Source organism: Diplotaxodon limnothrissa, linkage group LG12 (genome assembly GCF_057381915.1).
Source record: "Diplotaxodon limnothrissa isolate DT_005_m linkage group LG12, D_limnothrissa_male_GT1.1, whole genome shotgun sequence".
Classification (NCBI taxonomy): domain Eukaryota; kingdom Metazoa; phylum Chordata; class Actinopteri; order Cichliformes; family Cichlidae; genus Diplotaxodon; species Diplotaxodon limnothrissa.
In genome coordinates this window covers 39,251,944-39,279,353 of record NC_140607.1, presented here as the reverse complement: position 1 = coordinate 39,279,353, position 27,410 = coordinate 39,251,944, and the positions used below count along the sequence as shown (strand labels likewise).

General features: G+C 49.9%; 38 non-coding genes across 38 annotated transcripts; all 38 read left to right on the top strand.

Annotated features, from left to right (window-relative positions):
* Positions 1-378: 378 nt before the first annotated feature.
* On the top strand, positions 379-451 carry trnaa-ugc (transfer RNA alanine (anticodon UGC)). The gene has a single exon. It is a non-coding gene; the product is annotated as a tRNA-Ala (tRNA).
* A 682-nt stretch (positions 452-1,133) lies between these two features.
* Positions 1,134-1,215, top strand: trnas-gcu (transfer RNA serine (anticodon GCU)). Its single transcript has one exon. It is a non-coding gene; the product is annotated as a tRNA-Ser (tRNA).
* A 526-nt stretch (positions 1,216-1,741) lies between these two features.
* On the top strand, positions 1,742-1,814 carry trnaa-agc (transfer RNA alanine (anticodon AGC)). The gene has a single exon. It is a non-coding gene; the product is annotated as a tRNA-Ala (tRNA).
* Positions 1,815-2,474: 660 nt separating this feature from the next.
* trnaa-ugc (transfer RNA alanine (anticodon UGC)) lies at positions 2,475-2,547 on the top strand. Its single transcript has one exon. It is a non-coding gene; the product is annotated as a tRNA-Ala (tRNA).
* A 682-nt stretch (positions 2,548-3,229) lies between these two features.
* On the top strand, positions 3,230-3,311 carry trnas-gcu (transfer RNA serine (anticodon GCU)). Its single transcript has one exon. It is a non-coding gene; the product is annotated as a tRNA-Ser (tRNA).
* A 515-nt stretch (positions 3,312-3,826) lies between these two features.
* trnaa-agc (transfer RNA alanine (anticodon AGC)) lies at positions 3,827-3,899 on the top strand. Its single transcript has one exon. It is a non-coding gene; the product is annotated as a tRNA-Ala (tRNA).
* A 681-nt stretch (positions 3,900-4,580) lies between these two features.
* trnaa-ugc (transfer RNA alanine (anticodon UGC)) lies at positions 4,581-4,653 on the top strand. The gene has a single exon. It is a non-coding gene; the product is annotated as a tRNA-Ala (tRNA).
* A 682-nt stretch (positions 4,654-5,335) lies between these two features.
* Positions 5,336-5,417, top strand: trnas-gcu (transfer RNA serine (anticodon GCU)). Its single transcript has one exon. It is a non-coding gene; the product is annotated as a tRNA-Ser (tRNA).
* Positions 5,418-5,943: 526 nt separating this feature from the next.
* On the top strand, positions 5,944-6,016 carry trnaa-agc (transfer RNA alanine (anticodon AGC)). The gene has a single exon. It is a non-coding gene; the product is annotated as a tRNA-Ala (tRNA).
* Positions 6,017-6,697: 681 nt separating this feature from the next.
* trnaa-ugc (transfer RNA alanine (anticodon UGC)) lies at positions 6,698-6,770 on the top strand. The gene has a single exon. It is a non-coding gene; the product is annotated as a tRNA-Ala (tRNA).
* A 682-nt stretch (positions 6,771-7,452) lies between these two features.
* trnas-gcu (transfer RNA serine (anticodon GCU)) lies at positions 7,453-7,534 on the top strand. The gene has a single exon. It is a non-coding gene; the product is annotated as a tRNA-Ser (tRNA).
* A 526-nt stretch (positions 7,535-8,060) lies between these two features.
* Positions 8,061-8,133, top strand: trnaa-agc (transfer RNA alanine (anticodon AGC)). The gene has a single exon. It is a non-coding gene; the product is annotated as a tRNA-Ala (tRNA).
* Positions 8,134-8,793: 660 nt separating this feature from the next.
* Positions 8,794-8,866, top strand: trnaa-ugc (transfer RNA alanine (anticodon UGC)). The gene has a single exon. It is a non-coding gene; the product is annotated as a tRNA-Ala (tRNA).
* A 682-nt stretch (positions 8,867-9,548) lies between these two features.
* Positions 9,549-9,630, top strand: trnas-gcu (transfer RNA serine (anticodon GCU)). Its single transcript has one exon. It is a non-coding gene; the product is annotated as a tRNA-Ser (tRNA).
* Positions 9,631-10,145: 515 nt separating this feature from the next.
* Positions 10,146-10,218, top strand: trnaa-agc (transfer RNA alanine (anticodon AGC)). The gene has a single exon. It is a non-coding gene; the product is annotated as a tRNA-Ala (tRNA).
* A 681-nt stretch (positions 10,219-10,899) lies between these two features.
* Positions 10,900-10,972, top strand: trnaa-ugc (transfer RNA alanine (anticodon UGC)). The gene has a single exon. It is a non-coding gene; the product is annotated as a tRNA-Ala (tRNA).
* A 682-nt stretch (positions 10,973-11,654) lies between these two features.
* trnas-gcu (transfer RNA serine (anticodon GCU)) lies at positions 11,655-11,736 on the top strand. Its single transcript has one exon. It is a non-coding gene; the product is annotated as a tRNA-Ser (tRNA).
* Positions 11,737-12,262: 526 nt separating this feature from the next.
* Positions 12,263-12,335, top strand: trnaa-agc (transfer RNA alanine (anticodon AGC)). The gene has a single exon. It is a non-coding gene; the product is annotated as a tRNA-Ala (tRNA).
* Positions 12,336-13,016: 681 nt separating this feature from the next.
* Positions 13,017-13,089, top strand: trnaa-ugc (transfer RNA alanine (anticodon UGC)). Its single transcript has one exon. It is a non-coding gene; the product is annotated as a tRNA-Ala (tRNA).
* A 682-nt stretch (positions 13,090-13,771) lies between these two features.
* On the top strand, positions 13,772-13,853 carry trnas-gcu (transfer RNA serine (anticodon GCU)). Its single transcript has one exon. It is a non-coding gene; the product is annotated as a tRNA-Ser (tRNA).
* Positions 13,854-14,368: 515 nt separating this feature from the next.
* trnaa-agc (transfer RNA alanine (anticodon AGC)) lies at positions 14,369-14,441 on the top strand. The gene has a single exon. It is a non-coding gene; the product is annotated as a tRNA-Ala (tRNA).
* A 681-nt stretch (positions 14,442-15,122) lies between these two features.
* On the top strand, positions 15,123-15,195 carry trnaa-ugc (transfer RNA alanine (anticodon UGC)). The gene has a single exon. It is a non-coding gene; the product is annotated as a tRNA-Ala (tRNA).
* A 682-nt stretch (positions 15,196-15,877) lies between these two features.
* On the top strand, positions 15,878-15,959 carry trnas-gcu (transfer RNA serine (anticodon GCU)). The gene has a single exon. It is a non-coding gene; the product is annotated as a tRNA-Ser (tRNA).
* A 526-nt stretch (positions 15,960-16,485) lies between these two features.
* trnaa-agc (transfer RNA alanine (anticodon AGC)) lies at positions 16,486-16,558 on the top strand. The gene has a single exon. It is a non-coding gene; the product is annotated as a tRNA-Ala (tRNA).
* Positions 16,559-17,239: 681 nt separating this feature from the next.
* On the top strand, positions 17,240-17,312 carry trnaa-ugc (transfer RNA alanine (anticodon UGC)). The gene has a single exon. It is a non-coding gene; the product is annotated as a tRNA-Ala (tRNA).
* A 682-nt stretch (positions 17,313-17,994) lies between these two features.
* On the top strand, positions 17,995-18,076 carry trnas-gcu (transfer RNA serine (anticodon GCU)). Its single transcript has one exon. It is a non-coding gene; the product is annotated as a tRNA-Ser (tRNA).
* Positions 18,077-18,602: 526 nt separating this feature from the next.
* On the top strand, positions 18,603-18,675 carry trnaa-agc (transfer RNA alanine (anticodon AGC)). The gene has a single exon. It is a non-coding gene; the product is annotated as a tRNA-Ala (tRNA).
* A 681-nt stretch (positions 18,676-19,356) lies between these two features.
* Positions 19,357-19,429, top strand: trnaa-ugc (transfer RNA alanine (anticodon UGC)). Its single transcript has one exon. It is a non-coding gene; the product is annotated as a tRNA-Ala (tRNA).
* Positions 19,430-20,111: 682 nt separating this feature from the next.
* Positions 20,112-20,193, top strand: trnas-gcu (transfer RNA serine (anticodon GCU)). The gene has a single exon. It is a non-coding gene; the product is annotated as a tRNA-Ser (tRNA).
* Positions 20,194-20,719: 526 nt separating this feature from the next.
* On the top strand, positions 20,720-20,792 carry trnaa-agc (transfer RNA alanine (anticodon AGC)). Its single transcript has one exon. It is a non-coding gene; the product is annotated as a tRNA-Ala (tRNA).
* A 681-nt stretch (positions 20,793-21,473) lies between these two features.
* On the top strand, positions 21,474-21,546 carry trnaa-ugc (transfer RNA alanine (anticodon UGC)). Its single transcript has one exon. It is a non-coding gene; the product is annotated as a tRNA-Ala (tRNA).
* Positions 21,547-22,228: 682 nt separating this feature from the next.
* Positions 22,229-22,310, top strand: trnas-gcu (transfer RNA serine (anticodon GCU)). The gene has a single exon. It is a non-coding gene; the product is annotated as a tRNA-Ser (tRNA).
* Positions 22,311-23,590: 1,280 nt separating this feature from the next.
* trnaa-ugc (transfer RNA alanine (anticodon UGC)) lies at positions 23,591-23,663 on the top strand. Its single transcript has one exon. It is a non-coding gene; the product is annotated as a tRNA-Ala (tRNA).
* Positions 23,664-24,345: 682 nt separating this feature from the next.
* On the top strand, positions 24,346-24,427 carry trnas-gcu (transfer RNA serine (anticodon GCU)). The gene has a single exon. It is a non-coding gene; the product is annotated as a tRNA-Ser (tRNA).
* Positions 24,428-24,942: 515 nt separating this feature from the next.
* Positions 24,943-25,015, top strand: trnaa-agc (transfer RNA alanine (anticodon AGC)). The gene has a single exon. It is a non-coding gene; the product is annotated as a tRNA-Ala (tRNA).
* A 681-nt stretch (positions 25,016-25,696) lies between these two features.
* Positions 25,697-25,769, top strand: trnaa-ugc (transfer RNA alanine (anticodon UGC)). The gene has a single exon. It is a non-coding gene; the product is annotated as a tRNA-Ala (tRNA).
* A 682-nt stretch (positions 25,770-26,451) lies between these two features.
* On the top strand, positions 26,452-26,533 carry trnas-gcu (transfer RNA serine (anticodon GCU)). Its single transcript has one exon. It is a non-coding gene; the product is annotated as a tRNA-Ser (tRNA).
* Positions 26,534-27,048: 515 nt separating this feature from the next.
* Positions 27,049-27,121, top strand: trnaa-agc (transfer RNA alanine (anticodon AGC)). Its single transcript has one exon. It is a non-coding gene; the product is annotated as a tRNA-Ala (tRNA).
* Positions 27,122-27,410: the final 289 nt, after the last annotated feature.

Sequence of the window (27,410 nt, the reverse complement as noted above, 5' to 3'; positions counted from 1 at the left end):
TTCTCCGCTCACTACCTTTCAGGTACTACCATGTTAACGCTGGCTTCAAACCTCATCAATCTTTGACCATATGAAGTGATTGTCTCCCCTCTTACCCTCACAATACTGGCCGATGGCAGCAAAGAGTCCCCCGGCCCAGTCTGACATCTCTTTTCTCCAGAAGCAGCTGAAAGGGGCTTCCAGTGACACTCTCCTGGCGTACTGCGTAGGGCCCAGACTTGAATCGCTCGGAAATGTCTCGTGTGAGTTACGATTGCACCAAAGAGTCTTGTTGTAGTTGACAAGCCCAGAAAACATTGAAAGGGGGGTGTTGTGATTAGTTCCACCTGAGCTGAGGCTCCGTATGGCACGATGAAGCTGCAGTGCTCAACCCTCAATGGGGAATTAGCTCAAATGGTAGAGCGCTCGCTTTGCATGTGAGAGGCAGCGGGATCGATACCCGCATTCTCCAGGACACTTTTGGACATCCGCGAGGAGACCCAAAGCCATGCGTGTAGCCAATCCATTGGGTGTGGGTGGAGAACAAATTCAGGGGTGATTTGTCACACAAGGATAGCAGCAAGTGCGAAAGGCAAGCTTTAGAAGATGGTAGTGAGAGCTGCTCTGATGTGTGGCACAGATGGAGTCTGCAGAGTTGAAGATGATAAGCTTTTGCTTGGGAGTGTCCAGGATGGAACAGATGTGAAATGACCACGTGCGAGGGACAGCTGGGGTTGAGCCGTTTGCAGACGACGTTAGGCCAGCAAGGCTGAGGTGATTTGCACATGTGCAGAGGAGGGATATAAGATATACTGGGAAAAGGGTGTTAAATACGGAGCGGCTGGGCAGGAGAATAAGAGAAAGACCAAAGACAACGTTCATAGACGTAGCCAAGTAGGACATGCAGAGGGTTGGTGTGACAGAGGAGAATGCTAGGGGCAGGGTGAGATGGAGGCAGACGATCCACTCTGGCAACCCCCAAGAAGAACAGGCTCAAAGAAGAAGCCAGCATCACTCCAGGCTTCTACCAAAGTGTTACGCAGCCCCTCGTCGGGGATCTGGAGTCAATCTCCCTGCGTCCATACACCAGCGATCAGCTCACACATTATCCCTCGTCAATTCCCAATGCTACTGGCAAAGAGCAGTGTGCGGCAGATGAGGTGGCCGAGAGGTTAAGGCGATGGACTGCTAATCCATTGTGCTGTGCACGCGTGGGTTCGAATCCCATCCTCGTCGAGAGCTCTTTCTGCTTATGTTGATGCATCTTGTCAGTGTAAGATTGGCTGCCAAAGCAGGCATGATGCAATGCTCTTCTTTGGCTCAGTATTCACTTTAGTTCACCATGTGGTCTTGTTGCACAGGTCATGTTAAAGACAATGGTCTGCTAATACAGTAGTAGAAAGACGTTCTGCTTCCAGAATAGCAACATTCCTAATGGCCAACTTGCCCTACACTGAAAACCAAGGGGAGGAAGTCGGTAAGCATATTGATTAGAACCACCTCCCTCAGTTGGCTTCATTCAATGTGAATTAGCAGTGGCTCTAGTCCACAGTCCCTTGGATGTCCAGTCTCCTCAGTCTGTCTCTAAGGCTGATGGCATTCAGTCACGTTAGCATGACAGTGGATTGTCAGCGAGCCGCCTTAGTCTCTCAGCCACCTCCTGGGTGCTTTGCAGATTTCAGGATTTGTGCCCCTTCCCTATTTTGATCATACAACAAGTATGGACAAAGTGTAGCCTGTAATAAGTAAGACATGTGGCACAGGGGAGTTAGCTCAAATGGTAGAGCGCTCGCTTAGCATGCGAGAGGTAGCGGGATCGACGCCCGCATTCTCCATTTGACACTTTGCTAGTCAGTGTCCCAATTGAATGCATGTGGCTTCCTTTGGCAAATCTTTATTTCACAGGTGTCGAACTCCAGGCCTCGAGGGCCAGTGTCCTGCAGGTTTCAGATGTATTCTTGATCCATCATAGGGGATTCAAATGGCTAAATTACCTCCCCAACATTTCTTGAAGTTCTCCAGAGGCCTGGTAATGAACTAATCATTTGATTCAGGTGTGTTGACCCAGGGTTATACCTAAAACCTGCAGGACACCGGCCCTCGAGGCCTGATGTTGTACACCCCAGGTTTATTTGCACTTCTCCGCTCACTACCTTTCATGTACTACCATGTTAACGCTGGCTTCAAACCTCATCAATCTTTGACCATATGAAGTGATTGTCTCCCCTCTTACCCTCACAATACTGGCCGATGGCAGCAAAGAGTCCCCCGGCCCAGTCTGACATCTCTTTTCTCCAGAAGCAGCTGAAAGGGGCTTCCAGTGACACTCTCCTGGCGTACTGCGTAGGGCCCAGACTTGAATCGCTCGGAAATGTCTCGTGTGAGTTACGATTGCACCAAAGAGTCTTGTTGTAGTTGACAAGCCCAGAAAACATTGAAAGGGGGGTGTTGGCACCCCGTATGGCACGATGAAGCTGCAGTGCTCAACCCTCAATGGGGAATTAGCTCAAATGGTAGAGCGCTCGCTTTGCATGTGAGAGGCAGCGGGATCGATACCCGCATTCTCCAGGACACTTTTGGACATCCGCGAGGAGACCCAAAGCCATGCGTGTAGCCAATCCATTGGGTGTGTGTGGAGAACAAATTCAGGGGTGATTTGTCACACAAGGATAGCAGCAAGTGCGAAAGGCAAGCTTTAGAAGATGGTAGTGAGAGCTGCTCTGATGTGTGGCACAGATGGAGTCTGCAGAGTTGAAGATGATAAGCTTTTGCTTGGGAGTGTCCAGGATGGAACAGATGTGAAATGACCACGTGCGAGGGACAGCTGGGGTTGAGCCGTTTGCAGATGACATTAGGCCAGCAAGGCTGAGGTGATTTGCACATGTGCAGAGGAGGGATATAAGATATACTGGGAAAAGGGTGTTAAATACGGAGCGGCTGGGCAGGAGAATAAGAGAAAGACCAAAGACAACGTTCATAGACGTAGCCAAGTAGGACATGCAGAGGGTTGGTGTGACAGAGGAGAATGCTAGGGGCAGGGTGAGATGGAGGCAGACGATCCACTCTGGCAACCCCCAAGAAGAACAGGCTCAAAGAAGAAGCCAGCATCACTCCAGGCTTCTACCAAAGTGTTACGCAGCCCCTCGTCGGGGATCTGGAGTCAATCTCCCTGCGTCCATACACCAGCGATCAGCTCACACATTATCCCTCGTCAATTCCCAATGCTACTGGCAAAGAGCAGTGTGCGGCAGATGAGGTGGCCGAGAGGTTAAGGCGATGGACTGCTAATCCATTGTGCTGTGCACGCGTGGGTTCGAATCCCATCCTCGTCGAGAGCTCTTTCTGCTTATGTTGATGCATCTTGTCAGTGTAAGATTGGCTGCCAAAGCAGGCATGATGCAATGCTCAGTTTTCATTTTAATTCACCATGTGGTCTTGTTGCACAGGTCATGTTAAAGACAATGGTCTGCTAATACAGTAGTAGAAAGACGTTCTGCTTCCAGAATAGCAACATTCCTAATGGCCCACTTGCCCTACACTGAAAACCAAGGGGAGGAGGTCGGTAAGCATATTGATTAGAACCACCTCCCTCAGTTGGCTTCATTCAATGTGAATTAGCAGTGGCTCTAGTCCACAGTCCCTTGGATGTCCAGTCTCCTCAGTCTGTCTCTAAGGCTGATGGCATTCAGTCACGTTAGCATGACAGTGGATTGTCAGCGAGCCGCCTTAGTCTCTCAGCCACCTCCTGGGTGCTTTGCAGATTTCAGGATTTGTGCCCCTTCCCTATTTTGATCATACAACAAGTATGGACAAAGTGTAGCCTGTAATAAGTAAGACATGTGGCACAGGGGAGTTAGCTCAAATGGTAGAGCGCTCGCTTAGCATGCGAGAGGTAGCGGGATCGACGCCCGCATTCTCCATTTGACACTTTGCTAGTCAGTGTCCCAATTGAATGCATGTGGCTTCCTTTGGCAAATCTTTATTTCACAGGTGTCGAACTCCAGGCCTCGAGGGCCGGTGTCCTGCAGGTTTCAGATGTATTCTTGATCCATCATAGGGGATTCAAATGGCTAAATTACCTCCCCAACATTTCTTGAAGTTCTCCAGAGGCCTGGTAATGAACTAATCATTTGATTCAGGTGTGTTGACCCAGGGTTATACCTAAAACCTGCAGGACACCAGCCCTCGAGGCCTGATGTTGTACACCCCAGGTTTATTTGCACTTCTCCGCTCACTACCTTTCAGGTACTACCATGTTAACGCTGGCTTCAAACCTCATCAATCTTTGACCATATGAAGTGATTGTCTCCCCTCTTACCCTCACAATACTGGCCGATGGCAGCAAAGAGTCCCCCGGCCCAGTCTGACATCTCTTTTCTCCAGAAGCAGCTGAAAGGGGCTTCCAGTGACACTCTCCTGGCGTACTGCGTAGGGCCCAGACTTGAATCGCTCGGAAATGTCTCGTGTGAGTTACGATTGCACCAAAGAGTCTTGTTGCAGTTGACAAGCCCAGAAAACATTGAAAGGGGGGTGTTGTGATTAGTTCCACCTGAGCTGAGGCTCCGTATGGCACGATGAAGCTGCAGTGCTCAACCCTCAATGGGGAATTAGCTCAAATGGTAGAGCGCTCGCTTTGCATGTGAGAGGCAGCGGGATCGATACCCGCATTCTCCAGGACACTTTTGCACATCCGCGAGGAGACCCAAAGCCATGCGTGTAGCCAATCCATTGGGTGTGGGTGGAGAACAAATTCAGGGGTGATTTGTCACACAAGGATAGCAGCAAGTGCGAAAGGCAAGCTTTAGAAGATGGTAGTGAGAGCTGCTCTGATGTGTGGCACAGATGGAGTCTGCAGAGTTGAAGATGATAAGCTTTTGCTTGGGAGTGTCCAGGATGGAACAGATGTGAAATGACCACGTGCGAGGGACAGCTGGGGTTGAGCCGTTTGCAGACGACGTTAGGCCAGCAAGGCTGAGGTGATTTGCACATGTGCAGAGGAGGGATATAAGATATACTGGGAAAAGGGTGTTAAATACGGAGCGGCTGGGCAGGAGAATAAGAGAAAGACCAAAGACAACGTTCATAGACGTAGCCAAGTAGGACATGCAGAGGGTTGGTGTGACAGAGGAGAATGCTAGGGGCAGGGTGAGATGGAGGCAGACGATCCACTCTGGCAACCCCCAAGAAGAACAGGCTCAAAGAAGAAGCCAGCATCACTCCAGGCTTCTACCAAAGTGTTACGCAGCCCCTCGTCGGGGATCTGGAGTCAATCTCCCTGCGTCCATACACCAGCGATCAGCTCACACATTATCCCTCGTCAATTCCCAATGCTACTGGCAAAGAGCAGTGTGCGGCAGATGAGGTGGCCGAGAGGTTAAGGCGATGGACTGCTAATCCATTGTGCTGTGCACGCGTGGGTTCGAATCCCATCCTCGTCGAGAGCTCTTTCTGCTTATGTTGATGCATCTTGTCAGTGTAAGATTGGCTGCCAAAGCAGGCATGATGCAATGCTCTTCTTTGGCTCAGTATTCACTTTAGTTCACCATGTGGTCTTGTTGCACAGGTCATGTTAAAGACAATGGTCTGCTAATACAGTAGTAGAAAGACGTTCTGCTTCCAGAATAGCAACATTCCTAATGGCCAACTTGCCCTACACTGAAAACCAAGGGGAGGAGGTCGGTAAGCATATTGATTAGAACCACCTCCCTCAGTTGGCTTCATTCAATGTGAATTAGCAGTGGCTCTAGTCCACAGTCCCTTGGATGTCCAGTCTCCTCAGTCTGTCTCTAAGGCTGATGGCATTCAGTCACGTTAGCATGACAGTGGATTGTCAGCGAGCCGCCTTAGTCTCTCAGCCACCTCCTGGGCGCTTTGCAGATTTCAGGATTTATGCCCCTTCCCTATTTTGATCATACAACAAGTATGGACAAAGTGTAGCCTGTAATAAGTAAGACATGTAGCACAGGGGAGTTAGCTCAAATGGTAGAGCGCTCGCTTAGCATGCGAGAGGTAGCGGGATCGACGCCCGCATTCTCCATTTGACACTTTGCTAGTCAGTGTCCCAATTGAATGCATGTGGCTTCCTTTGGCAAATCTTTATTTCACAGGTGTCGAACTCCAGGCCTCGAGGGCCGGTGTCCTGCAGGTTTCAGATGTATTCTTGATCCATCATAGGGGATTCAAATGGCTAAATTACCTCCCCAACATTTCTTGAAGTTCTCCAGAGGCCTGGTAATGAACTAATCATTTGATTCAGGTGTGTTGACCCAGGGTTATACCTAAAACCTGCAGGACACCGGCCCTCGAGGCCTGATGTTGTACACCCCAGGTTTATTTGCACTTCTCCGCTCACTACCTTTCAGGTACTACCATGTTAACGCTGGCTTCAAACCTCATCAATCTTTGACCATATGAAGTGATTGTCTCCCCTCTTACCCTCACAATACTGGCCGATGGCAGCAAAGAGTCCCCCGGCCCAGTCTGACATCTCTTTTCTCCAGAAGCAGCTGAAAGGGGCTTCCAGTGACACTCTCCTGGCGTACTGCGTAGGGCCCAGACTTGAATCGCTCGGAAATGTCTCGTGTGAGTTACGATTGCACCAAAGAGTCTTGTTGTAGTTGACAAGCCCAGAAAACATTGAAAGGGGGGTGTTGTGATTAGTTCCACCTGAGCTGAGGCTCCGTATGGCACGATGAAGCTGCAGTGCTCAACCCTCAATGGGGAATTAGCTCAAATGGTAGAGCGCTCGCTTTGCATGTGAGAGGCAGCGGGATCGATACCCGCATTCTCCAGGACACTTTTGGACATCCGCGAGGAGACCCAAAGCCATGCGTGTAGCCAATCCATTGGGTGTGGGTGGAGAACAAATTCAGGGGTGATTTGTCACACAAGGATAGCAGCAAGTGCGAAAGGCAAGCTTTAGAAGATGGTAGTGAGAGCTGCTCTGATGTGTGGCACAGATGGAGTCTGCAGAGTTGAAGATGATAAGCTTTTGCTTGGGAGTGTCCAGGATGGAACAGATGTGAAATGACCACGTGCGAGGGACAGCTGGGGTTGAGCCGTTTGCAGACGACGTTAGGCCAGCAAGGCTGAGGTGATTTGCACATGTGCAGAGGAGGGATATAAGATATACTGGGAAAAGGGTGTTAAATACGGAGCGGCTGGGCAGGAGAATAAGAGAAAGACCAAAGACAACGTTCATAGACGTAGCCAAGTAGGACATGCAGAGGGTTGGTGTGACAGAGGAGAATGCTAGGGGCAGGGTGAGATGGAGGCAGACGATCCACTCTGGCAACCCCCAAGAAGAACAGGCTCAAAGAAGAAGCCAGCATCACTCCAGGCTTCTACCAAAGTGTTACGCAGCCCCTCGTCGGGGATCTGGAGTCAATCTCCCTGCGTCCATACACCAGCGATCAGCTCACACATTATCCCTCGTCAATTCCCAATGCTACTGGCAAAGAGCAGTGTGCGGCAGATGAGGTGGCCGAGAGGTTAAGGCGATGGACTGCTAATCCATTGTGCTGTGCACGCGTGGGTTCGAATCCCATCCTCGTCGAGAGCTCTTTCTGCTTATGTTGATGCATCTTGTCAGTGTAAGATTGGCTGCCAAAGCAGGCATGATGCAATGCTCTTCTTTGGCTCAGTATTCACTTTAGTTCACCATGTGGTCTTGTTGCACAGGTCATGTTAAAGACAATGGTCTGCTAATACAGTAGTAGAAAGACGTTCTGCTTCCAGAATAGCAACATTCCTAATGGCCAACTTGCCCTACACTGAAAACCAAGGGGAGGAAGTCGGTAAGCATATTGATTAGAACCACCTCCCTCAGTTGGCTTCATTCAATGTGAATTAGCAGTGGCTCTAGTCCACAGTCCCTTGGATGTCCAGTCTCCTCAGTCTGTCTCTAAGGCTGATGGCATTCAGTCACGTTAGCATGACAGTGGATTGTCAGCGAGCCGCCTTAGTCTCTCAGCCACCTCCTGGGTGCTTTGCAGATTTCAGGATTTGTGCCCCTTCCCTATTTTGATCATACAACAAGTATGGACAAAGTGTAGCCTGTAATAAGTAAGACATGTGGCACAGGGGAGTTAGCTCAAATGGTAGAGCGCTCGCTTAGCATGCGAGAGGTAGCGGGATCGACGCCCGCATTCTCCATTTGACACTTTGCTAGTCAGTGTCCCAATTGAATGCATGTGGCTTCCTTTGGCAAATCTTTATTTCACAGGTGTCGAACTCCAGGCCTCGAGGGCCAGTGTCCTGCAGGTTTCAGATGTATTCTTGATCCATCATAGGGGATTCAAATGGCTAAATTACCTCCCCAACATTTCTTGAAGTTCTCCAGAGGCCTGGTAATGAACTAATCATTTGATTCAGGTGTGTTGACCCAGGGTTATACCTAAAACCTGCAGGACACCGGCCCTCGAGGCCTGATGTTGTACACCCCAGGTTTATTTGCACTTCTCCGCTCACTACCTTTCAGGTACTACCATGTTAACGCTGGCTTCAAACCTCATCAATCTTTGACCATATGAAGTGATTGTCTCCCCTCTTACCCTCACAATACTGGCCGATGGCAGCAAAGAGTCCCCCGGCCCAGTCTGACATCTCTTTTCTCCAGAAGCAGCTGAAAGGGGCTTCCAGTGACACTCTCCTGGCGTACTGCGTAGGGCCCAGACTTGAATCGCTCGGAAATGTCTCGTGTGAGTTACGATTGCACCAAAGAGTCTTGTTGTAGTTGACAAGCCCAGAAAACATTGAAAGGGGGGTGTTGGCACCCCGTATGGCACGATGAAGCTGCAGTGCTCAACCCTCAATGGGGAATTAGCTCAAATGGTAGAGCGCTCGCTTTGCATGTGAGAGGCAGCGGGATCGATACCCGCATTCTCCAGGACACTTTTGGACATCCGCGAGGAGACCCAAAGCCATGCGTGTAGCCAATCCATTGGGTGTGTGTGGAGAACAAATTCAGGGGTGATTTGTCACACAAGGATAGCAGCAAGTGCGAAAGGCAAGCTTTAGAAGATGGTAGTGAGAGCTGCTCTGATGTGTGGCACAGATGGAGTCTGCAGAGTTGAAGATGATAAGCTTTTGCTTGGGAGTGTCCAGGATGGAACAGATGTGAAATGACCACGTGCGAGGGACAGCTGGGGTTGAGCCGTTTGCAGATGACGTTAGGCCAGCAAGGCTGAGGTGATTTGCACATGTGCAGAGGAGGGATATAAGATATACTGGGAAAAGGGTGTTAAATACGGAGCGGCTGGGCAGGAGAATAAGAGAAAGACCAAAGACAACGTTCATAGACGTAGCCAAGTAGGACATGCAGAGGGTTGGTGTGACAGAGGAGAATGCTAGGGGCAGGGTGAGATGGAGGCAGACGATCCACTCTGGCAACCCCCAAGAAGAACAGGCTCAAAGAAGAAGCCAGCATCACTCCAGGCTTCTACCAAAGTGTTACGCAGCCCCTCGTCGGGGATCTGGAGTCAATCTCCCTGCGTCCATACACCAGCGATCAGCTCACACATTATCCCTCGTCAATTCCCAATGCTACTGGCAAAGAGCAGTGTGCGGCAGATGAGGTGGCCGAGAGGTTAAGGCGATGGACTGCTAATCCATTGTGCTGTGCACGCGTGGGTTCGAATCCCATCCTCGTCGAGAGCTCTTTCTGCTTATGTTGATGCATCTTGTCAGTGTAAGATTGGCTGCCAAAGCAGGCATGATGCAATGCTCAGTTTTCATTTTAATTCACCATGTGGTCTTGTTGCACAGGTCATGTTAAAGACAATGGTCTGCTAATACAGTAGTAGAAAGACGTTCTGCTTCCAGAATAGCAACATTCCTAATGGCCCACTTGCCCTACACTGAAAACCAAGGGGAGGAGGTCGGTAAGCATATTGATTAGAACCACCTCCCTCAGTTGGCTTCATTCAATGTGAATTAGCAGTGGCTCTAGTCTACAGTCCCTTGGATGTCCAGTCTCCTCAGTCTGTCTCTAAGGCTGATGGCATTCAGTCACGTTAGCATGACAGTGGATTGTCAGCGAGCCGCCTTAGTCTCTCAGCCACCTCCTGGGTGCTTTGCAGATTTCAGGATTTGTGCCCCTTCCCTATTTTGATCATACAACAAGTATGGACAAAGTGTAGCCTGTAATAAGTAAGACATGTGGCACAGGGGAGTTAGCTCAAATGGTAGAGCGCTCGCTTAGCATGCGAGAGGTAGCGGGATCGACGCCCGCATTCTCCATTTGACACTTTGCTAGTCAGTGTCCCAATTGAATGCATGTGGCTTCCTTTGGCAAATCTTTATTTCACAGGTGTCGAACTCCAGGCCTCGAGGGCCGGTGTCCTGCAGGTTTCAGATGTATTCTTGATCCATCATAGGGGATTCAAATGGCTAAATTACCTCCCCAACATTTCTTGAAGTTCTCCAGAGGCCTGGTAATGAACTAATCATTTGATTCAGGTGTGTTGACCCAGGGTTATACCTAAAACCTGCAGGACACCAGCCCTCGAGGCCTGATGTTGTACACCCCAGGTTTATTTGCACTTCTCCGCTCACTACCTTTCAGGTACTACCATGTTAACGCTGGCTTCAAACCTCATCAATCTTTGACCATATGAAGTGATTGTCTCCCCTCTTACCCTCACAATACTGGCCGATGGCAGCAAAGAGTCCCCCGGCCCAGTCTGACATCTCTTTTCTCCAGAAGCAGCTGAAAGGGGCTTCCAGTGACACTCTCCTGGCGTACTGCGTAGGGCCCAGACTTGAATCGCTCGGAAATGTCTCGTGTGAGTTACGATTGCACCAAAGAGTCTTGTTGCAGTTGACAAGCCCAGAAAACATTGAAAGGGGGGTGTTGTGATTAGTTCCACCTGAGCTGAGGCTCCGTATGGCACGATGAAGCTGCAGTGCTCAACCCTCAATGGGGAATTAGCTCAAATGGTAGAGCGCTCGCTTTGCATGTGAGAGGCAGCGGGATCGATACCCGCATTCTCCAGGACACTTTTGCACATCCGCGAGGAGACCCAAAGCCATGCGTGTAGCCAATCCATTGGGTGTGGGTGGAGAACAAATTCAGGGGTGATTTGTCACACAAGGATAGCAGCAAGTGCGAAAGGCAAGCTTTAGAAGATGGTAGTGAGAGCTGCTCTGATGTGTGGCACAGATGGAGTCTGCAGAGTTGAAGATGATAAGCTTTTGCTTGGGAGTGTCCAGGATGGAACAGATGTGAAATGACCACGTGCGAGGGACAGCTGGGGTTGAGCCGTTTGCAGACGACGTTAGGCCAGCAAGGCTGAGGTGATTTGCACATGTGCAGAGGAGGGATATAAGATATACTGGGAAAAGGGTGTTAAATACGGAGCGGCTGGGCAGGAGAATAAGAGAAAGACCAAAGACAACGTTCATAGACGTAGCCAAGTAGGACATGCAGAGGGTTGGTGTGACAGAGGAGAATGCTAGGGGCAGGGTGAGATGGAGGCAGACGATCCACTCTGGCAACCCCCAAGAAGAACAGGCTCAAAGAAGAAGCCAGCATCACTCCAGGCTTCTACCAAAGTGTTACGCAGCCCCTCGTCGGGGATCTGGAGTCAATCTCCCTGCGTCCATACACCAGCGATCAGCTCACACATTATCCCTCGTCAATTCCCAATGCTACTGGCAAAGAGCAGTGTGCGGCAGATGAGGTGGCCGAGAGGTTAAGGCGATGGACTGCTAATCCATTGTGCTGTGCACGCGTGGGTTCGAATCCCATCCTCGTCGAGAGCTCTTTCTGCTTATGTTGATGCATCTTGTCAGTGTAAGATTGGCTGCCAAAGCAGGCATGATGCAATGCTCTTCTTTGGCTCAGTATTCACTTTAGTTCACCATGTGGTCTTGTTGCACAGGTCATGTTAAAGACAATGGTCTGCTAATACAGTAGTAGAAAGACGTTCTGCTTCCAGAATAGCAACATTCCTAATGGCCAACTTGCCCTACACTGAAAACCAAGGGGAGGAGGTCGGTAAGCATATTGATTAGAACCACCTCCCTCAGTTGGCTTCAATCAATGTGAATTAGCAGTGGCTCTAGTCCACAGTCCCTTGGATGTCCAGTCTCCTCAGTCTGTCTCTAAGGCTGATGGCATTCAGTCACGTTAGCATGACAGTGGATTGTCAGCGAGCCGCCTTAGTCTCTCAGCCACCTCCTGGGCGCTTTGCAGATTTCAGGATTTGTGCCCCTTCCCTATTTTGATCATACAACAAGTATGGACAAAGTGTAGCCTGTAATAAGTAAGACATGTGGCACAGGGGAGTTAGCTCAAATGGTAGAGCGCTCGCTTAGCATGCGAGAGGTAGCGGGATCGACGCCCGCATTCTCCATTTGACACTTTGCTAGTCAGTGTCCCAATTGAATGCATGTGGCTTCCTTTGGCAAATCTTTATTTCACAGGTGTCGAACTCCAGGCCTCGAGGGCCGGTGTCCTGCAGGTTTCAGATGTATTCTTGATCCATCATAGGGGATTCAAATGGCTAAATTACCTCCTCAACATTTCTTGAAGTTCTCCAGAGGCCTGGTAATGAACTAATCATTTGATTCAGGTGTGTTGACCCAGGGTTATACCTAAAACCTGCAGGACACCGGCCCTCGAGGCCTGATGTTGTACACCCCAGGTTTATTTGCACTTCTCCGCTCACTACCTTTCAGGTACTACCATGTTAACGCTGGCTTCAAACCTCATCAATCTTTGACCATATGAAGTGATTGTCTCCCCTCTTACCCTCACAATACTGGCCGATGGCAGCAAAGAGTCCCCCGGCCCAGTCTGACATCTCTTTTCTCCAGAAGCAGCTGAAAGGGGCTTCCAGTGACACTCTCCTGGCGTACTGCGTAGGGCCCAGACTTGAATCGCTCGGAAATGTCTCGTGTGAGTTACGATTGCACCAAAGAGTCTTGTTGTAGTTGACAAGCCCAGAAAACATTGAAAGGGGGGTGTTGTGATTAGTTCCACCTGAGCTGAGGCTCCGTATGGCACGATGAAGCTGCAGTGCTCAACCCTCAATGGGGAATTAGCTCAAATGGTAGAGCGCTCGCTTTGCATGTGAGAGGCAGCGGGATCGATACCCGCATTCTCCAGGACACTTTTGGACATCCGCGAGGAGACCCAAAGCCATGCGTGTAGCCAATCCATTGGGTGTGTGTGGAGAACAAATTCAGGGGTGATTTGTCACACAAGGATAGCAGCAAGTGCGAAAGGCAAGCTTTAGAAGATGGTAGTGAGAGCTGCTCTGATGTGTGGCACAGATGGAGTCTGCAGAGTTGAAGATGATAAGCTTTTGCTTGGGAGTGTCCAGGATGGAACAGATGTGAAATGACCACGTGCGAGGGACAGCTGGGGTTGAGCCGTTTGCAGATGACGTTAGGCCAGCAAGGCTGAGGTGATTTGCACATGTGCAGAGGAGGGATATAAGATATACTGGGAAAAGGGTGTTAAATACGGAGCGGCTGGGCAGGAGAATAAGAGAAAGACCAAAGACAACGTTCATAGACGTAGCCAAGTAGGACATGCAGAGGGTTGGTGTGACAGAGGAGAATGCTAGGGGCAGGGTGAGATGGAGGCAGACGATCCACTCTGGCAACCCCCAAGAAGAACAGGCTCAAAGAAGAAGCCAGCATCACTCCAGGCTTCTACCAAAGTGTTACGCAGCCCCTCGTCGGGGATCTGGAGTCAATCTCCCTGCGTCCATACACCAGCGATCAGCTCACACATTATCCCTCGTCAATTCCCAATGCTACTGGCAAAGAGCAGTGTGCGGCAGATGAGGTGGCCGAGAGGTTAAGGCGATGGACTGCTAATCCATTGTGCTGTGCACGCGTGGGTTCGAATCCCATCCTCGTCGAGAGCTCTTTCTGCTTATGTTGATGCATCTTGTCAGTGTAAGATTGGCTGCCAAAGCAGGCATGATGCAATGCTCAGTTTTCATTTTAATTCACCATGTGGTCTTGTTGCACAGGTCATGTTAAAGACAATGGTCTGCTAATACAGTAGTAGAAAGACGTTCTGCTTCCAGAATAGCAACATTCCTAATGGCCCACTTGCCCTACACTGAAAACCAAGGGGAGGAGGTCGGTAAGCATATTGATTAGAACCACCTCCCTCAGTTGGCTTCATTCAATGTGAATTAGCAGTGGCTCTAGTCTACAGTCCCTTGGATGTCCAGTCTCCTCAGTCTGTCTCTAAGGCTGATGGCATTCAGTCACGTTAGCATGACAGTGGATTGTCAGCGAGCCGCCTTAGTCTCTCAGCCACCTCCTGGGTGCTTTGCAGATTTCAGGATTTGTGCCCCTTCCCTATTTTGATCATACAACAAGTATGGACAAAGTGTAGCCTGTAATAAGTAAGACATGTGGCACAGGGGAGTTAGCTCAAATGGTAGAGCGCTCGCTTAGCATGCGAGAGGTAGCGGGATCGACGCCCGCATTCTCCATTTGACACTTTGCTAGTCAGTGTCCCAATTGAATGCATGTGGCTTCCTTTGGCAAATCTTTATTTCACAGGTGTCGAACTCCAGGCCTCGAGGGCCGGTGTCCTGCAGGTTTCAGATGTATTCTTGATCCATCATAGGGGATTCAAATGGCTAAATTACCTCCCCAACATTTCTTGAAGTTCTCCAGAGGCCTGGTAATGAACTAATCATTTGATTCAGGTGTGTTGACCCAGGGTTATACCTAAAACCTGCAGGACACCAGCCCTCGAGGCCTGATGTTGTACACCCCAGGTTTATTTGCACTTCTCCGCTCACTACCTTTCAGGTACTACCATGTTAACGCTGGCTTCAAACCTCATCAATCTTTGACCATATGAAGTGATTGTCTCCCCTCTTACCCTCACAATACTGGCCGATGGCAGCAAAGAGTCCCCCGGCCCAGTCTGACATCTCTTTTCTCCAGAAGCAGCTGAAAGGGGCTTCCAGTGACACTCTCCTGGCGTACTGCGTAGGGCCCAGACTTGAATCGCTCGGAAATGTCTCGTGTGAGTTACGATTGCACCAAAGAGTCTTGTTGCAGTTGACAAGCCCAGAAAACATTGAAAGGGGGGTGTTGTGATTAGTTCCACCTGAGCTGAGGCTCCGTATGGCACGATGAAGCTGCAGTGCTCAACCCTCAATGGGGAATTAGCTCAAATGGTAGAGCGCTCGCTTTGCATGTGAGAGGCAGCGGGATCGATACCCGCATTCTCCAGGACACTTTTGCACATCCGCGAGGAGACCCAAAGCCATGCGTGTAGCCAATCCATTGGGTGTGGGTGGAGAACAAATTCAGGGGTGATTTGTCACACAAGGATAGCAGCAAGTGCGAAAGGCAAGCTTTAGAAGATGGTAGTGAGAGCTGCTCTGATGTGTGGCACAGATGGAGTCTGCAGAGTTGAAGATGATAAGCTTTTGCTTGGGAGTGTCCAGGATGGAACAGATGTGAAATGACCACGTGCGAGGGACAGCTGGGGTTGAGCCGTTTGCAGACGACGTTAGGCCAGCAAGGCTGAGGTGATTTGCACATGTGCAGAGGAGGGATATAAGATATACTGGGAAAAGGGTGTTAAATACGGAGCGGCTGGGCAGGAGAATAAGAGAAAGACCAAAGACAACGTTCATAGACGTAGCCAAGTAGGACATGCAGAGGGTTGGTGTGACAGAGGAGAATGCTAGGGGCAGGGTGAGATGGAGGCAGACGATCCACTCTGGCAACCCCCAAGAAGAACAGGCTCAAAGAAGAAGCCAGCATCACTCCAGGCTTCTACCAAAGTGTTACGCAGCCCCTCGTCGGGGATCTGGAGTCAATCTCCCTGCGTCCATACACCAGCGATCAGCTCACACATTATCCCTCGTCAATTCCCAATGCTACTGGCAAAGAGCAGTGTGCGGCAGATGAGGTGGCCGAGAGGTTAAGGCGATGGACTGCTAATCCATTGTGCTGTGCACGCGTGGGTTCGAATCCCATCCTCGTCGAGAGCTCTTTCTGCTTATGTTGATGCATCTTGTCAGTGTAAGATTGGCTGCCAAAGCAGGCATGATGCAATGCTCTTCTTTGGCTCAGTATTCACTTTAGTTCACCATGTGGTCTTGTTGCACAGGTCATGTTAAAGACAATGGTCTGCTAATACAGTAGTAGAAAGACGTTCTGCTTCCAGAATAGCAACATTCCTAATGGCCAACTTGCCCTACACTGAAAACCAAGGGGAGGAGGTCGGTAAGCATATTGATTAGAACCACCTCCCTCAGTTGGCTTCAATCAATGTGAATTAGCAGTGGCTCTAGTCCACAGTCCCTTGGATGTCCAGTCTCCTCAGTCTGTCTCTAAGGCTGATGGCATTCAGTCACGTTAGCATGACAGTGGATTGTCAGCGAGCCGCCTTAGTCTCTCAGCCACCTCCTGGGCGCTTTGCAGATTTCAGGATTTGTGCCCCTTCCCTATTTTGATCATACAACAAGTATGGACAAAGTGTAGCCTGTAATAAGTAAGACATGTGGCACAGGGGAGTTAGCTCAAATGGTAGAGCGCTCGCTTAGCATGCGAGAGGTAGCGGGATCGACGCCCGCATTCTCCATTTGACACTTTGCTAGTCAGTGTCCCAATTGAATGCATGTGGCTTCCTTTGGCAAATCTTTATTTCACAGGTGTCGAACTCCAGGCCTCGAGGGCCGGTGTCCTGCAGGTTTCAGATGTATTCTTGATCCATCATAGGGGATTCAAATGGCTAAATTACCTCCTCAACATTTCTTGAAGTTCTCCAGAGGCCTGGTAATGAACTAATCATTTGATTCAGGTGTGTTGACCCAGGGTTATACCTAAAACCTGCAGGACACCGGCCCTCGAGGCCTGATGTTGTACACCCCAGGTTTATTTGCACTTCTCCGCTCACTACCTTTCAGGTACTACCATGTTAACGCTGGCTTCAAACCTCATCAATCTTTGACCATATGAAGTGATTGTCTCCCCTCTTACCCTCACAATACTGGCCGATGGCAGCAAAGAGTCCCCCGGCCCAGTCTGACATCTCTTTTCTCCAGAAGCAGCTGAAAGGGGCTTCCAGTGACACTCTCCTGGCGTACTGCGTAGGGCCCAGACTTGAATCGCTCGGAAATGTCTCGTGTGAGTTACGATTGCACCAAAGAGTCTTGTTGTAGTTGACAAGCCCAGAAAACATTGAAAGGGGGGTGTTGTGATTAGTTCCACCTGAGCTGAGGCTCCGTATGGCACGATGAAGCTGCAGTGCTCAACCCTCAATGGGGAATTAGCTCAAATGGTAGAGCGCTCGCTTTGCATGTGAGAGGCAGCGGGATCGATACCCGCATTCTCCAGGACACTTTTGCACATCCGCGAGGAGACCCAAAGCCATGCGTGTAGCCAATCCATTGGGTGTGGGTGGAGAACAAATTCAGGGGTGATTTGTCACACAAGGATAGCAGCAAGTGCGAAAGGCAAGCTTTAGAAGATGGTAGTGAGAGCTGCTCTGATGTGTGGCACAGATGGAGTCTGCAGAGTTGAAGATGATAAGCTTTTGCTTGGGAGTGTCCAGGATGGAACAGATGTGAAATGACCACGTGCGAGGGACAGCTGGGGTTGAGCCGTTTGCAGACGACGTTAGGCCAGCAAGGCTGAGGTGATTTGCACATGTGCAGAGGAGGGATATAAGATATACTGGGAAAAGGGTGTTAAATACGGAGCGGCTGGGCAGGAGAATAAGAGAAAGACCAAAGACAACGTTCATAGACGTAGCCAAGTAGGACATGCAGAGGGTTGGTGTGACAGAGGAGAATGCTAGGGGCAGGGTGAGATGGAGGCAGACGATCCACTCTGGCAACCCCCAAGAAGAACAGGCTCAAAGAAGAAGCCAGCATCACTCCAGGCTTCTACCAAAGTGTTACGCAGCCCCTCGTCGGGGATCTGGAGTCAATCTCCCTGCGTCCATACACCAGCGATCAGCTCACACATTATCCCTCGTCAATTCCCAATGCTACTGGCAAAGAGCAGTGTGCGGCAGATGAGGTGGCCGAGAGGTTAAGGCGATGGACTGCTAATCCATTGTGCTGTGCACGCGTGGGTTCGAATCCCATCCTCGTCGAGAGCTCTTTCTGCTTATGTTGATGCATCTTGTCAGTGTAAGATTGGCTGCCAAAGCAGGCATGATGCAATGCTCTTCTTTGGCTCAGTATTCACTTTAGTTCACCATGTGGTCTTGTTGCACAGGTCATGTTAAAGACAATGGTCTGCTAATACAGTAGTAGAAAGACGTTCTGCTTCCAGAATAGCAACATTCCTAATGGCCAACTTGCCCTACACTGAAAACCAAGGGGAGGAGGTCGGTAAGCATATTGATTAGAACCACCTCCCTCAGTTGGCTTCAATCAATGTGAATTAGCAGTGGCTCTAGTCCACAGTCCCTTGGATGTCCAGTCTCCTCAGTCTGTCTCTAAGGCTGATGGCATTCAGTCACGTTAGCATGACAGTGGATTGTCAGCGAGCCGCCTTAGTCTCTCAGCCACCTCCTGGGCGCTTTGCAGATTTCAGGATTTGTGCCCCTTCCCTATTTTGATCATACAACAAGTATGGACAAAGTGTAGCCTGTAATAAGTAAGACATGTGGCACAGGGGAGTTAGCTCAAATGGTAGAGCGCTCGCTTAGCATGCGAGAGGTAGCGGGATCGACGCCCGCATTCTCCATTTGACACTTTGCTAGTCAGTGTCCCAATTGAATGCATGTGGCTTCCTTTGGCAAATCTTTATTTCACAGGTGTCGAACTCCAGGCCTCGAGGGCCGGTGTCCTGCAGGTTTCAGATGTATTCTTGATCCATCATAGGGGATTCAAATGGCTAAATTACCTCCTCAACATTTCTTGAAGTTCTCCAGAGGCCTGGTAATGAACTAATCATTTGATTCAGGTGTGTTGACCCAGGGTTATACCTAAAACCTGCAGGACACCGGCCCTCGAGGCCTGATGTTGTACACCCCAGGTTTATTTGCACTTCTCCGCTCACTACCTTTCAGGTACTACCATGTTAACGCTGGCTTCAAACCTCATCAATCTTTGACCATATGAAGTGATTGTCTCCCCTCTTACCCTCACAATACTGGCCGATGGCAGCAAAGAGTCCCCCGGCCCAGTCTGACATCTCTTTTCTCCAGAAGCAGCTGAAAGGGGCTTCCAGTGACACTCTCCTGGCGTACTGCGTAGGGCCCAGACTTGAATCGCTCGGAAATGTCTCGTGTGAGTTACGATTGCACCAAAGAGTCTTGTTGTAGTTGACAAGCCCAGAAAACATTGAAAGGGGGGTGTTGTGATTAGTTCCACCTGAGCTGAGGCTCCGTATGGCACGATGAAGCTGCAGTGCTCAACCCTCAATGGGGAATTAGCTCAAATGGTAGAGCGCTCGCTTTGCATGTGAGAGGCAGCGGGATCGATACCCGCATTCTCCAGGACACTTTTGGACATCCGCGAGGAGACCCAAAGCCATGCGTGTAGCCAATCCATTGGGTGTGGGTGGAGAACAAATTCAGGGGTGATTTGTCACACAAGGATAGCAGCAAGTGCGAAAGGCAAGCTTTAGAAGATGGTAGTGAGAGCTGCTCTGATGTGTGGCACAGATGGAGTCTGCAGAGTTGAAGATGATAAGCTTTTGCTTGGGAGTGTCCAGGATGGAACAGATGTGAAATGACCACGTGCGAGGGACAGCTGGGGTTGAGCCGTTTGCAGACGACGTTAGGCCAGCAAGGCTGAGGTGATTTGCACATGTGCAGAGGAGGGATATAAGATATACTGGGAAAAGGGTGTTAAATACGGAGCGGCTGGGCAGGAGAATAAGAGAAAGACCAAAGACAACGTTCATAGACGTAGCCAAGTAGGACATGCAGAGGGTTGGTGTGACAGAGGAGAATGCTAGGGGCAGGGTGAGATGGAGGCAGACGATCCACTCTGGCAACCCCCAAGAAGAACAGGCTCAAAGAAGAAGCCAGCATCACTCCAGGCTTCTACCAAAGTGTTACGCAGCCCCTCGTCGGGGATCTGGAGTCAATCTCCCTGCGTCCATACACCAGCGATCAGCTCACACATTATCCCTCGTCAATTCCCAATGCTACTGGCAAAGAGCAGTGTGCGGCAGATGAGGTGGCCGAGAGGTTAAGGCGATGGACTGCTAATCCATTGTGCTGTGCACGCGTGGGTTCGAATCCCATCCTCGTCGAGAGCTCTTTCTGCTTATGTTGATGCATCTTGTCAGTGTAAGATTGGCTGCCAAAGCAGGCATGATGCAATGCTCTTCTTTGGCTCAGTATTCACTTTAGTTCACCATGTGGTCTTGTTGCACAGGTCATGTTAAAGACAATGGTCTGCTAATACAGTAGTAGAAAGACGTTCTGCTTCCAGAATAGCAACATTCCTAATGGCCAACTTGCCCTACACTGAAAACCAAGGGGAGGAGGTCGGTGAGCATATTGATTAGAACCACCTCCCTCAGTTGGCTTCATTCAATGTGAATTAGCAGTGGCTCTAGTCCACAGTCCCTTGGATGTCCAGTCTCCTCAGTCTGTCTCTAAGGCTGATGGCATTCAGTCACGTTAGCATGACAGTGGATTGTCAGCGAGCCGCCTTAGTCTCTCAGCCACCTCCTGGGTGCTTTGCAGATTTCAGGATTTGTGCCCCTTCCCTATTTTGATCATACAACAAGTATGGACAAAGTGTAGCCTGTAATAAGTAAGACATGTGGCACAGGGGAGTTAGCTCAAATGGTAGAGCGCTCGCTTAGCATGCGAGAGGTAGCGGGATCGACGCCCGCATTCTCCATTTGACACTTTGCTAGTCAGTGTCCCAATTGAATGCATGTGGCTTCCTTTGGCAAATCTTTATTTCACAGGTGTCGAACTCCAGGCCTCGAGGGCCGGTGTCCTGCAGGTTTCAGATGTATTCTTGATCCATCATAGGGGATTCAAATGGCTAAATTACCTCCCCAACATTTCTTGAAGTTCTCCAGAGGCCTGGTAATGAACTAATCATTTGATTCAGGTGTGTTGACCCAGGGTTATACCTAAAACCTGCAGGACACCGGCCCTCGAGGCCTGATGTTGTACACCCCAGGTTTATTTGCACTTCTCCGCTCACTACCTTTCAGGTACTACCATGTTAACGCTGGCTTCAAACCTCATCAATCTTTGACCATATGAAGTGATTGTCTCCCCTCTTACCCTCACAATACTGGCCGATGGCAGCAAAGAGTCCCCCGGCCCAGTCTGACATCTCTTTTCTCCAGAAGCAGCTGAAAGGGGCTTCCAGTGACACTCTCCTGGCGTACTGCGTAGGGCCCAGACTTGAATCGCTCGGAAATGTCTCGTGTGAGTTACGATTGCACCAAAGAGTCTTGTTGTAGTTGACAAGCCCAGAAAACATTGAAAGAGGGGTGTTGTGATTAGGTCCACCTGAGCTGAGGCTCCGTATGGCACGATGAAGCTGCAGTGCTCAACCCTCAATGGGGAATTAGCTCAAATGGTAGAGCGCTCGCTTTGCATGTGAGAGGCAGCGGGATCGATACCCGCATTCTCCAGGACACTTTTGGACATCCGCGAGGAGACCCAAAGCCAAGTGTGTAGCCAATCCATTGGGTGTGGGTGGAGAACAAATTCAGGGGTGATTTGTCACACAAGGATAGCAGCAAGTGCGAAAGGCAAGCTTTAGAAGATGGTAGTGAGAGCTGCTCTGATGTGTGGCACGGATGGAGTCTGCAGAGTTGAAGATGATAAGCTTTTGCTTGGGAGTGTCCAGGATGGAACAGATGTGAAATGACCACGTGCGAGGGACACCTGGGCTTGAGCCGTTTGCAGACGACGTTAGGCCAGCAAGGCTGAGGTGATTTGCACATGTGCAGAGGAGGGATATAAGATATACTGGGAAAAGGGTGTTAAATACAGAGCTGCTGGGCAGGAGAATAAGAGAAAGACCAAAGACAACGTTCATAGACGTAGCCAAGTAGGACATGCAGAGGGTTGGTGTGACAGAGGAGAATGCTAGGGGCAGGGTGAGATGGAGGCAGACGATCCACTCTGGCAACCCCCAAGAAGAACAGGCTCAAAGAAGAAGCCAGCATCACTCCAGGCTTCTACCAAAGTGTTACGCAGCCCCTCGTCGGGGATCTGGAGTCAATCTCCCTGCGTCCATACACCAGCGATCAGCTCACACATTATCCCTCGTCAATTCCCAATGCTACTGGCAAAGAGCGGTGTGCGGCAGATGAGGTGGCCGAGAGGTTAAGGCGATGGACTGCTAATCCATTGTGCTGTGCACGCGTGGGTTCGAATCCCATCCTCGTCGAGAGCTCTTTCTGCTTATGTTGATGCATCTTGTCAGTGTAAGATTGGCTGCCAAAGCAGGCATGATGCAATGCTCTTCTTTGGCTCAGTATTCACTTTAGTTCACCATGTGGTCTTGTTGCACAGGTCATGTTAAAGACAATGGTCTGCTAATACAGTAGTAGAAAGACGTTCTGCTTCCAGAATAGCAACATTCCTAATGGCCCACTTGCCCTACACTGAAAACCAAGGGGAGGAGGTCGGTAAGCATATTGATTAGAACCACCTCCCTCAGTTGGCTTCATTCAATGTGAATTAGCAGTGGCTCTAGTCCACAGTCCCTTGGATGTCCAGTCTCCTCAGTCTGTCTCTAAGGCTGATGGCATTCAGTCACGTTAGCATGACAGTGGATTGTCAGCGAGCCGCCTTAGTCTCTCAGCCACCTCCTGGGTGTTTTGCAGATTTCAGGATTTGTGCCCCTTCCCTATTTTGATCATACAACAAGTATGGACAAAGTGTAGCCTGTAATAAGTAAGACATGTGACACAGGGGAGTTAGCTCAAATGGTAGAGCGCTCGCTTAGCATGCGAGAGGTAGCGAGATCGACGCCCGCATTCTCCATTTGACACTTTGCTAGTCAGTGTCCCAATTGAATGCATGTGGCTTCCTTTGGCAAATCTTTATTTCACAGGTGTCGAACTCCAGGCCTCGAGGGCCGGTGTCCTGCAGGTTTCAGATGTATTCTTGATCCATCATAGGGGATTCAAATGGCTAAATTACCTCCCCAACATTTCTTGAAGTTCTCCAGAGGCCTGGTAATGAACTAATCATTTGATTCAGGTGTGTTGACCCAGGGTTATACCTAAAACCTGCAGGACACCGGCCCTCGAGGCCTGATGTTGTACACCCCAGGTTTATTTGCACTTCTCCGCTCACTACCTTTCAGGTACTACCATGTTAACGCTGGCTTCAAACCTCATCAATCTTTGACCATATGAAGTGATTGTCTCCCCTCTTACCCTCACAATACTGGCCGATGGCAGCAAAGAGTCCCCCGGCCCAGTCTGACATCTCTTTTCTCCAGAAGCAGCTGAAAGGGGCTTCCAGTGACACTCTCCTGGCGTACTGCGTAGGGCCCAGACTTGAATCGCTCGGAAATGTCTCGTGTGAGTTACGATTGCACCAAAGAGTCTTGTTGTAGTTGACAAGCCCAGAAAACATTGAAAGGGGGGTGTTGTGATTAGTTCCACCTGAGCTGAGGCTCCGTATGGCACGATGAAGCTGCAGTGCTCAACCCTCAATGGGGAATTAGCTCAAATGGTAGAGCGCTCGCTTTGCATGTGAGAGGCAGCGGGATCGATACCCGCATTCTCCAGGACACTTTTGGACATCCGCGAGGAGACCCAAAGCCATGCGTGTAGCCAATCCATTGGGTGTGGGTGGAGAACAAATTCAGGGGTGATTTGTCACACAAGGATAGCAGCAAGTGCGAAAGGCAAGCTTTAGAAGATGGTAGTGAGAGCTGCTCTGATGTGTGGCACAGATGGAGTCTGCAGAGTTGAAGATGATAAGCTTTTGCTTGGGAGTGTCCAGGATGGAACAGATGTGAAATGACCACGTGCGAGGGACACCTGGGCTTGAGCCATTTGCAGACGACGTTAGGCCAGCAAGGCTGAGGTGATTTGCACATGTGCAGAGGAGGGATATAAGATATACTGGGAAAAGGGTGTTAAATACAGAGCTGCTGGGCAGGAGAATAAGAGAAAGACCAAAGACAACGTTCATAGACGTAGCCAAGTAGGACATGCAGAGGGTTGGTGTGACAGAGGAGAATGCTAGGGGCAGGGTGAGATGGAGGCAGACGATCCACTCTGGCAACCCCCAAGAAGAACAGGCTCAAAGAAGAAGCCAGCATCACTCCAGGCTTCTACCAAAGTGTTACGCAGCCCCTCGTCGGGGATCTGGAGTCAATCTCCCTGCGTCCATACACCAGCGATCAGCTCACACATTATCCCTCGTCAATTCCCAATGCTACTGGCAAAGAGCGGTGTGCGGCAGATGAGGTGGCCGAGAGGTTAAGGCGATGGACTGCTAATCCATTGTGCTGTGCACGCGTGGGTTCGAATCCCATCCTCGTCGAGAGCTCTTTCTGCTTATGTTGATGCATCTTGTCAGTGTAAGATTGGCTGCCAAAGCAGGCATGATGCAATGCTCAGTTTTCATTTTAATTCACCATGTGGTCTTGTTGCACAGGTCATGTTAAAGACAATGGTCTGCTAATACAGTAGTAGAAAGACGTTCTGCTTCCAGAATAGCAACATTCCTAATGGCCCACTTGCCCTACACTGAAAACCAAGGGGAGGAGGTCGGTAAGCATATTGATTAGAACCACCTCCCTCAGTTGGCTTCATTCAATGTGAATTAGCAGTGGCTCTAGTCCACAGTCCCTTGGATGTCCAGTCTCCTCAGTCTGTCTCTAAGGCTGATGGCATTCAGTCACGTTAGCATGACAGTGGATTGTCAGCAAGCCGCCTTAGTCTCTCAGCCACCTCCTGGGCGCTTTGCAGATTTCAGGATTTGTGCCCCTTCCCTATTTTGATCATACAACAAGTATGGACAAAGTGTAGCCTGTAATAAGTAAGACATGTGGCACAGGGGAGTTAGCTCAAATGGTAGAGCGCTCGCTTAGCATGCGAGAGGTAGCGGGATCGACGCCCGCATTCTCCATTTGACACTTTGCTAGTCAGTGTCCCAATTGAATGCATGTGGCTTCCTTTGGCAAATCTTTATTTCACAGGTGTCGAACTCCAGGCCTCGAGGGCCGGTGTCCTGCAGGTTTCAGATGTATTCTTGATCCATCATAGGGGATTCAAATGGCTAAATTACCTCCCCAACATTTCTTGAAGTTCTCCAGAGGCCTGGTAATGAACTAATCATTTGATTCAGGTGTGTTGACCCAGGGTTATACCTAAAACCTGCAGGACACCGGCCCTCGAGGCCTGATGTTGTACACCCCAGGTTTATTTGCACTTCTCCGCTCACTACCTTTCAGGTACTACCATGTTAACGCTGGCTTCAAACCTCATCAATCTTTGACCATATGAAGTGATTGTCTCCCCTCTTACCCTCACAATACTGGCCGATGGCAGCAAAGAGTCCCCCGGCCCAGTCTGACATCTCTTTTCTCCAGAAGCAGCTGAAAGGGGCTTCCAGTGACACTCTCCTGGCGTACTGCGTAGGGCCCAGACTTGAATCGCTCGGAAATGTCTCGTGTGAGTTACGATTGCACCAAAGAGTCTTGTTGTAGTTGACAAGCCCAGAAAACATTGAAAGGGGGGTGTTGTGATTAGTTCCACCTGAGCTGAGGCTCCGTATGGCACGATGAAGCTGCAGTGCTCAACCCTCAATGGGGAATTAGCTCAAATGGTAGAGCGCTCGCTTTGCATGTGAGAGGCAGCGGGATCGATACCCGCATTCTCCAGGACACTTTTGGACATCCGCGAGGAGACCCAAAGCCATGCGTGTAGCCAATCCATTGGGTGTGTGTGGAGAACAAATTCAGGGGTGATTTGTCACACAAGGATAGCAGCAAGTGCGAAAGGCAAGCTTTAGAAGATGGTAGTGAGAGCTGCTCTGATGTGTGGCACAGATGGAGTCTGCAGAGTTGAAGATGATAAGCTTTTGCTTGGGAGTGTCCAGGATGGAACAGATGTGAAATGACCACGTGCGAGGGACAGCTGGGGTTGAGCCGTTTGCAGACGACGTTAGGCCAGCAAGGCTGAGGTGATTTGCACATGTGCAGAGGAGGGATATAAGATATACTGGGAAAAGGGTGTTAAATACGGAGCGGCTGGGCAGGAAAATAAGAGAAAGACCAAAGACAACGTTCATAGACGTAGCCAAGTAGGACATGCAGAGGGTTGGTGTGACAGAGGAGAATGCTAGGGGCAGGGTGAGATGGAGGCAGACGATCCACTCTGGCAACCCCCAAGAAGAACAGGCTCAAAGAAGAAGCCAGCATCACTCCAGGCTTCTACCAAAGTGTTACGCAGCCCCTCGTCGGGGATCTGGAGTCAATCTCCCTGCGTCCATACACCAGCGATCAGCTCACACATTATCCCTCGTCAATTCCCAATGCTACTGGCAAAGAGCAGTGTGCGGCAGATGAGGTGGCCGAGAGGTTAAGGCGATGGACTGCTAATCCATTGTGCTGTGCACGCGTGGGTTCGAATCCCATCCTCGTCGAGAGCTCTTTCTGCTTATGTTGATGCATCTTGTCAGTGTAAGATTGGCTGCCAAAGCAGGCATGATGCAATGCTCAGTTTTCATTTTAATTCACCATGTGGTCTTGTTGCACAGGTCATGTTAAAGACAATGGTCTGCTAATACAGTAGTAGAAAGACGTTCTGCTTCCAGAATAGCAACATTCCTAATGGCCCACTTGCCCTACACTGAAAACCAAGGGGAGGAGGTCGGTAAGCATATTGATTAGAACCACCTCCCTCAGTTGGCTTCATTCAATGTGAATTAGCAGTGGCTCTAGTCCACAGTCCCTTGGATGTCCAGTCTCCTCAGTCTGTCTCTAAGGCTGATGGCATTCAGTCACGTTAGCATGACAGTGGATTGTCAGCGAGCCGCCTTAGTCTCTCAGCCACCTCCTGGGCGCTTTGCAGATTTCAGGATTTGTGCCCCTTCCCTATTTTGATCATACAACAAGTATGGACAAAGTGTAGCCTGTAATAAGTAAGACATGTGGCACAGGGGAGTTAGCTCAAATGGTAGAGCGCTCGCTTAGCATGCGAGAGGTAGCGGGATCGACGCCCGCATTCTCCATTTGACACTTTGCTAGTCAGTGTCCCAATTGAATGCATGTGGCTTCCTTTGGCAAATCTTTATTTCACAGGTGTCGAACTCCAGGCCTCGAGGGCCGGTGTCCTGCAGGTTTCAGATGTATTCTTGATCCATCATAGGGGATTCAAATGGCTAAATTACCTCCCCAACATTTCTTGAAGTTCTCCAGAGGCCTGGTAATGAACTAATCATTTGATTCAGGTGTGTTGACCCAGGGTTATACCTAAAACCTGCAGGACACCGGCCCTCGAGGCCTGATGTTGTACACCCC